The 8394-nt window shown below is 38.1% G+C and overlaps 1 protein-coding gene across 1 annotated transcript in view; it reads left to right on the forward strand.

Moving 5' to 3' along the window:
* The first annotated feature begins 2314 nt into the window (after window positions 1-2314).
* Window positions 2315-8394, forward strand: part of LOC115979210 (ankyrin repeat-containing protein At5g02620-like) — an 85317-nt gene continuing 79237 nt past the window's right edge. Inside the window, exon 1 of the mRNA XM_031101192.1 lies at window positions 2315-2385. The gene's annotated coding sequence lies outside the window, so the exon portion shown is untranslated. The remainder of the gene's footprint in view (window positions 2386-8394) is intronic.

An 8394-nucleotide genomic window follows, 5' to 3' on the forward strand; every position in this document is an offset into this window, starting at 1 on the left:
TCACTACCTCTATTCCTATATATACACAATCTAATACGAGAGAAAAGTGAAAATAACCAACTCCCAATTTTGGAGGGAAAAACTATTACAACAGAATCTATCTAATTAAGACACGTGTACCTCAGCTAACTGCCTTCTAACTTCCTAACCCGTGTGGCATCATCTCCTGAATTGAATGAATTATTTGATCATAGCAAGGTGCTGCTTCAATCAGGTCCATCAATTCTTCATTGCTCCATTCTGATTCTGCAGTAGTAATTTGATCACTGCCACTTGTCACAATTGCATCTCGAGGCTTTCCCTGATGTTGTGAGTAACTCTGCCTAGCTCCTTGCTGCTTTCCTTGATGCAGATGCTTCTTAATTTCAACAGTTTTTCTTATTTTGAATTTTAGTCATTGGAGTTTAGAACCCACAGATTCTCTTATGTATAATGAAATTTATATTCAATTAATACACATATATATATATATAAAAGAATGTGTAAAATTGTGAGATCTTAAAAATTTATGTAGCAAATAGTATAATGTCAATCAAAAGTTATTACTTTTATATTTATTAATTATAGATATGTTCCTCCTTGTACTTCATTCATACTATTTCAAGTCACTTGATCAAGACACTAAGAAGAATTTTTGCTTTCCTTTTTATTACTATTAATTCCTTTATTATATACCTTACTTGGTTCTTTCATGTACTTCTTTGTTACCAAACTGTTGTCTATAATCCCATCCAAAAAAACAAAAAAAAAAAAAGAAAACAAAACAATAACAAAACTGTTGTCCATAAAAGGGACACCAACAGGGCGGGCAAGCTTCTGTTACTAAATCATATCATATTTAAGTAAGAACTCTCGTTCTTTTCTTTTCTTTTCTTTTTTTCATGTATAGAACTTTCAAATGGAGAAAAAAAAAATTACTACTAATTCAGCAAAAACAAAACAAAAAAGACAAAAAATTACTCTTAGAAAAATGTAACAAGATGTTCATAGAGGGCCTAGCGGCTAGCGGTACTTTTCTTTAAAAAGTAAAAGCAGTAGTGGGCCTAGCAATAATTCATGATTCATTTGTTCCCAACCCCATCAAATGTTTGATGCCAAAGATGCCCACTAAGCAAGTGGTTACCCACTTTAATTGCCTAAACTTGCAAGTGACACTCATTTGAAACTGTTCGTACCGCTTTGGTTAGAGTCTAGGCCTCTATCCTTAATATCTTTGACATAAGTAAATGTGAGTGTTGATAAACACCTCATCATGAGATAACTGAATAACAAGAATAATTTTCCACTAAGCAGTAGTTTTCTTTTCCTTTAAAAAAAAAAAAAAATTACTTAGTATATAATTAATTCCTTTATTATATTCCTTACTTGAATTCCTTGATATAAGAATTTTTCTTTTCCATTTTCCATTTTCCTTTTTCCTTTTTTACACTATTTAGAACATAAAACATTGTTCCTTTAGTGTACTCCTTACTTGAATTCCTTGATCTAATACGTTCCTAGCTTGTACTTCATCCTTACTATTTTAAGTCACTTCTACTTTTTCTTTTTGTATATTCATTCGTACATATTTGTTTTTGATACATTGATAGTTGGTGATGCGAGAATTTGAATTCTAGATGTCTCTATTGAAAAGATCACTAATAAGAAATTTTCATTTCCTTTTTTAATTTTTTTTTATACAAGATAAAATTTTTACTCTAGCCTAATCTAAGTATATATGTGTGTGAAGCTCCCTCCTAAAGATTTAATCATGTGTAATGATTGAATGATGAGTGGAAGCATGAAAGACAAATTACACATAAAAGTTTATGTGGTTTAGCTTAACGTTCCGTCAGTATATCCCTTACTTGAATTACTTAATATATTATGTTCATGGCTTGTACTTCTTTCTATTTTGGGTCATTTCTAATAAAAAAATCGATGTATAATTGGTGGTGCAAGGATTTAAAGCATAGATATCTCATTTGAAAACAATAAAAATACAAGTTGAATTACAAAGTTCTTAACATATTCTTAATTTATTACATAATTCCTTTATTATATCCCTCACTTGAATTTCTTTAACATAACAAGTTTCTGCTTATACTTTCTTCGTATAAGTCACTTGATCATAACACTAAATAAGAATTCTACTTTTACTTTTCAATATTCTTTACTACTTTATAATTCCTTTATTATATCCAATCATCTTTACTTTTTTAAAATCTATTATATCCCTTACTTGAATGCCCTGACATATCATGATTCTAGCTGGTACTTATTTATTACTAAACTGTTTGTCATTAAGTTTGAACTGTCTGCTTAGATACTTAGTCTTAACAGATGATGCGGAAAGCCGGGATACCAACAAGATTGCGCTTGCGGAGCTAAATCATATCTATTCAAGTAAGAGCTCTGAGCTCTCGTTCTTTTTTATTTTGTTTATCGTTTTGTTTTGTTCTCTCTCTCTCTCTCTCTCTCTCTCTCTCAATTTATTTTGTTATTCAAGTAAAAATGGTAGTGGGCCTAGCACTACTTCATGAATCATGTGCTCCGAACCCCATCAAATGTTTGATACCAAAGATGTCTACTACGCAAGTGGTTGCCCACTTTAACTCCCTACTAGTTTCTAATGCCTACGCACTCATGGATCCATTTAAGAAAAACCATTAATATGTACTAGACCATTCTTCTTCTTCTACTTCCTTTTATTTTTTATTCGATTGTTGGGAATAGAAGTGTTTGAACCGTAGCGTTTCCATGAGAAATATTAATAGAACTTTCAAGACTCTTGGTGTTATTTTAGCCTCTGTAGAAATGAAAGAAAAAAAAAATGTAATAAGGAATATTTTATGAAAAAATTAAATTCAAGTTGTTGGATCAAATTGACTGTCAAGTGACTATTGGATATTTTGTATTCTTTTGTATATCCAAGCAAGTTGTAATACAAATTTGATCTCACGGGAAGACTGTTGTTTAATCCCATTTTTAAAGTGGAAAAGTGTTAATTATTATCCTTTTTTTTTTTTTATAGGATTTATTATCTATTAAGTAGAGAGAGAAAATAAGGTCAATGAAGTTATTCAGAAATCATGGTCCAACCAAGTGTCAAGCGAGAGTTGGGTTGACTAAGATAATAGATGAGTAGAGGCGAGACTCTTCGGGCTCTCTATTTAAAGTTGGTATGACCAAGATGTTAGATGAGTGTCAGGAGAGATTATGCAAAATAGCTATATTTGTAGTTTTTAAGACCAAAATTTGCACCACTTTGATACATAAACATTTGTTAATATTGGAAAATTGTTTTCAATTTTTTTAACTGATATAACAATTTAATTTTGAGATAACTTCTAATTTTCTCATAGAAACACTAAAACTCCTATGAGTCTTCTTCAAAAAATTGCAATTTGTAGAACCCAATAGGCTTAGATATATCTTGAAGACAAATTTATAGAAACTCTTTAGTAACTTGAGTGTGAGGTAAATATTATCTAAAGAAAGCGATTTCATCATGCCACAAGCCATTAAAAATTCTTTTTGTTATTTTAATTTTGTTATTTCTTTCATTGTTCATCCCATTATTCTTGAAAAGTAATGAGACTTAAAACTCGAGGAAGAAAAAAAGGAAAAAATTACTGTATCATTATGTGGAGGCATGCAAGACCTCAATCAGAATCCAAGTCTCCTTGTTGAAAGGTTTCATCTTCCGGTATTGATGTATACATACTTTGGCAAAACAATATTTGGAAATAAATCCAAAAATTTTATTTGGTAATTTAAAACCTATCATTCATATATATATATATATATATATATATATGAAGTTATCAACTTTATAGTTACTGCTTGGAACTTTTTACTCATACTCTAGGAATATGTATGATTCTTTCAATCTCTTCAACAATATTAGGCCATTTAATAATTGCTTATTTGAATGTGTATTTAAATAAATTCTTCATTGAATTACATTTTCTTTTTATAATGTATATAGTTACATATTTTCTAGATGACAACAAATAAAAAACTTTCTTGGTTATAAAATATTTAGATTTCAAGTTTAAAAAAATTATATTTAATTAGACAAAAAAAAAAAAAGAATTTATGAATCGAATACCAAATTAAATAACATCCTAGTTGTGGGGCCCAACAATTCGTGGACCAGGCCCATTTGCCCTTAGAGAGTCCGAGGGCCCAATCCGAGGAGAACTGTGGCCCAAGCTCCATGATGCAGAGCACAGACCAATTTTGGGAGGCAGCCGAGGACAGTCTAGTCCTCGGCAGGCCCATAATCCGCCCAGAATAAAGGGATAAATTCGTAAGGAAATCCAAAATACCTTGGGGCGATTACCCTAAATACCCTTCTGGATAAGGCCCAATGCCTGACAGAACCGTACTCTGCAGCTTTATCAAGTCATCCCCAACAATTCCGGGATTAGACTGATGGGACCAATGTCAGTATTTGTAAAGACTGACCCTACACGTGGACGAAGGACATCGAATGCACGCTAGTATAAAAGGAGAAGTAAGTGAATCTAGTAGAGGGGGAGAAAAAAGAAAGACTTCATGAATAAGATCGCCGGAACGATCCATGCACAGAACAGAGAAGGTCCTCCGTTGGACAGCCGGAAAGGACCACAAGGGTCCTCGGATCAAGTCCGAGGAGCCCATTCTCAGAAGTGGCAGCATGGCGGGGCTTTAAACGTTTAGGCCCAGTCCATTTTCCACAGGGACCTTTCTGAAATCCAGACCGGACCATCGCCCCGTGTCCAAGCCCAAGCTTTTCAAGCCCACTCTCTACAAATCGTATTGTGAGGGATCTCTCCCGCGTGAACCCAAAAATGTCACTGGGCCGCGCAGGAATCGTGTCCTTCCAATTGGCGCCGTCTGTGGGAAAGCATGCGCGCTTGGCGCAGGTGGTGGTGGAGTCAACTCTCTACTAAGCAAAAATTCACGGAGCTTCCTCCGTCTCCTTTGACGTGCAGCTGTTGTTCCGACATAAACTTCTGCTAGGGGCTACGCCTTGCAGCGCCCATGGCGTAGGCAGCCCTAGGGGCTCTTGGCCTCAAGCCGGCTCTCCCCGCCCTGATCTAGGGGCTTACATCCGAAAAACAAACAAATACAAAAAACAAATCTCATAAGCTTTGGACAGAACCAAGGTCTTGTATGGTCCTCGGACTCAAACCTATGGGGAAACCAAGTACAAGAGATGAAAATCAAAAGCTTTGGACAGAACCAAGGTCTTGCATGTCCACGGACTCAAGCCTGTGGGGAAACCAAGCACAAAAAACAAATCTCACAAGCTTTGGACAGAACCAAGGTCTTGCATGGTCCTCGGACTCAAACCTATGGGGAAACCAAGTACAAGAGATGAAAATCAAAAGCTTTGGACAGAACCAAGGTCTTGCATGGTCCACGGACTCAAGCCTGTGGGGAAACCAAATACAAAAAACAAATCTCACAAGCTTTGGACAGAACCAAGGTCTTGCATGGTCCTCGGACTCAAACCTATGGGGAAACCAAGTACAGAGATGAAAATCAAAAGTTTTGGACAGAACCAAGGCCTTGCATGGTCCACGGACTCAAGCCTGTGGGAAAACCAAATACAAAAAAAAATAAATCTCGTAAGTTTTGGACAGAACCAAGGTCTTGCATGGTCCTCGGACTCAAACCTATGGGGAAACCAAGTACAAGAGATGAAAATCAAAAGCTTTGGACAGAATCAAAAGTTTTGGACAGAACCAAGGCCTTGCATGGTCCACGGACTCAAGCCTGTGGGAAAACCAAATACAAAAAAAAATAAATCTCGTAAGTTTTGGACAGAACCAAGGTCTTGCATGGTCCTCGGACTCAAACCTATGGGGAAACCAAGTACAAGAGATGAAAATCAAAAGCTTTGGACAGAACAAGAGTCTTGCATGGTCCACGGACCTCAACCTTGGGGAAACCAAGCACAAAAAACAAATCTCACAAGCTTTGGACAGAACCAAGGTCTTGCATGCTTCCCGACTCAAAACCTATGGGGAAACCAAGTACAGAGATGAATCAAAAGCTTTGTTGGACAGAACCAAGGTCTTGCATGGTTCCACGACTCAAGCCTGTGGGAAACAAGCACAAAAAACCAAATCTCACCCGAGCTTTGAACAGAACCCAAGGTCTTGCATTGGTCCTCGGACTCAAAACCTATGGGGAAACAAGTTACAAGAGATGAAAATCAAAAGTTTGAGACAGAACCAGGGCTCTGCAATGGTCACGGGACTCAAGCCTGTGGCGGGAAACCCAATTACAAAAAATTAAAATCTCACAGCTTTGACAGAACCAGTCTTGCCATGGTCCTCGGACTTCAAACCTTATGGGGAAAAACCAAGTACAAGAGATGAAAATCAAAAGCTTTGGACAGAACCAAGGTCTTCTTGCATGTCCACGGACTCAAGCCTGTGGGGAAACCAAGCACAAAAAACAAATCTCACAAAGCTTTGGACAGAACCAAGGTCTTGCATGGTCTCGGACTCAAACCTATGGGGAAACAAGTACAAGAGATTGAAAATCAAAAGTTTTGGGACAGAACCAAGGCCTTGCATGTCCACGGAAATCAAGCCTGTGGGGGAAACCAAATACAAAAAATAAATATCACGAGCTTTGGACAGAACCAAGGTCTTGCATGGTCCTCGGACTCAAACCTATGGGGAAACCAAGTACAAGAGATGAAAATCAAAAGCTTTGGACATAACCAAGGTCTTGCATGGTCCACGGACTCAAGCTTGTGGGGAAACCAAGCACAAAAAACAAATCTCACAAGCTTTGGACAGAACCAAGATCTTGCATGGTCCTCGGACTCAAACCTATGGGGAAACCAAGTACAAGAGATGAAACTCAAAAGCTTTGGACAGAACCAAGGTCTTGCATGGTCCACGGACTCAAGCCTGTGGGGAAACCAAGCACAAAAAACAAATCTCACAAGCTTTGGACAGAACCAAGGTCTTGCATGGTCCTCGGACTCAAACCTATGGGGAAACCAAGTACAAGAGATGAAAATCAAAAGTTTTGGACAGAACCAAGGCCTTGCATGGTCCACGGACTCAAGCTTGTGGGGAAACCAAATACAAAAAAAATAAATCTCGTAAGTTTTGGACAGAACCAAGGTCTTGCATGGTCCTCGGACTCAAACCTATGGGGAAACCAAGTACAAGAGATGAAAATCAAAAGCTTTGACAGAACCAAGGTCTTGCATGGTTCCACGGACTCAAGCCGGTGGCGAAACCAAGCACAAAAAAAAATCTCAAACAAGCTTTGGCAGAAACCAAGATCTTGCCATGGTCCTCGGACTCAAACCTATGGGGAAACCATATACCAGAGATGAAAACTCAAAGCTTAGGACAGAACCAAGGTCTTGCATGTCCACGGACTCAAGCCTGTGGGAAACAAGCACAAAAAACAAATCTCACGAGCTTTGGACAGAACCAAGGTCTTGCATGGTCCTCGGACTCAAACCTATGGGGAAACCAAGTACAAGAGATGAAAATCAAAAGTTTTGGACAGAACCAAGGCCTTGCATGGTCCACGGACTCAAGCCTGTGGGGAAACCAAATACAAAAAATAAATCTCACAAGCTTTGGACAGAACCAAGGTCTTGCATGGTCCTCGGACTCAAACCTATGGGGAAACAAAGTACAAGAGATGAAAATCAAAAGTTTTGGACAGAACCAAGATCTTGCATGGTCCACGGACTCAAGCCTGTGGGGAAACCAAGCACAAAAAAACAAATCTCACGAGCTTTGGACAGAACCAAGGTCTTGCATGGTCCTCGGACTCAAACCTATGGGGAAACCAAGTACAAGAGATGAAAATCAAAAGTTTTGGACAGAACCAAGGTCTTGCATGGTCCACGGACTCAAGCCTGTGGGGAAACCAAATACAAAAAATAAATATCACGAGCTTTGGACAGAACCAAAGTCTTGCATTGTCCTCGGACTCAAACCTATAGGGAAACCAAGTACAAGAGATGAAAATCAAAAGTTTTGGACAGAACCAAGGCCTTGCATGGTCCACGGACTCAAGCCTGTGGGGAAACCAAATACAAAAAATAAATATCACGAGCTTTGGACAGAACCAAGGTCTTGCATGGTCCTCGGACTCAAACCTATGGGGAAACCAAGTACAAGAGATAAATATCACAAGTTTTGGACAGAACCAAGGTCTTGTATGGTCCTCGGACTCAAACCTATGGGAAAACCAACTGCTCGTAAGGAAAAACTACATTACGTAGAATTTGGATTCATCTGAGGAAAACTCTCCACTCGCCATTGGGTCAGTTCCCAAATTGCGGGGATTCGCAAGTCTGCTCTTAGATCTGCAGCACCAAGGGAATCGATGCGACGTAGGGCAACACGTCACCTGAGAAACGATTTGAGTTCTTTA

This window comes from Quercus lobata, chromosome 3, assembly GCF_001633185.2.
Source record: "Quercus lobata isolate SW786 chromosome 3, ValleyOak3.0 Primary Assembly, whole genome shotgun sequence".
NCBI lineage: Eukaryota > Viridiplantae > Streptophyta > Magnoliopsida > Fagales > Fagaceae > Quercus > Quercus lobata.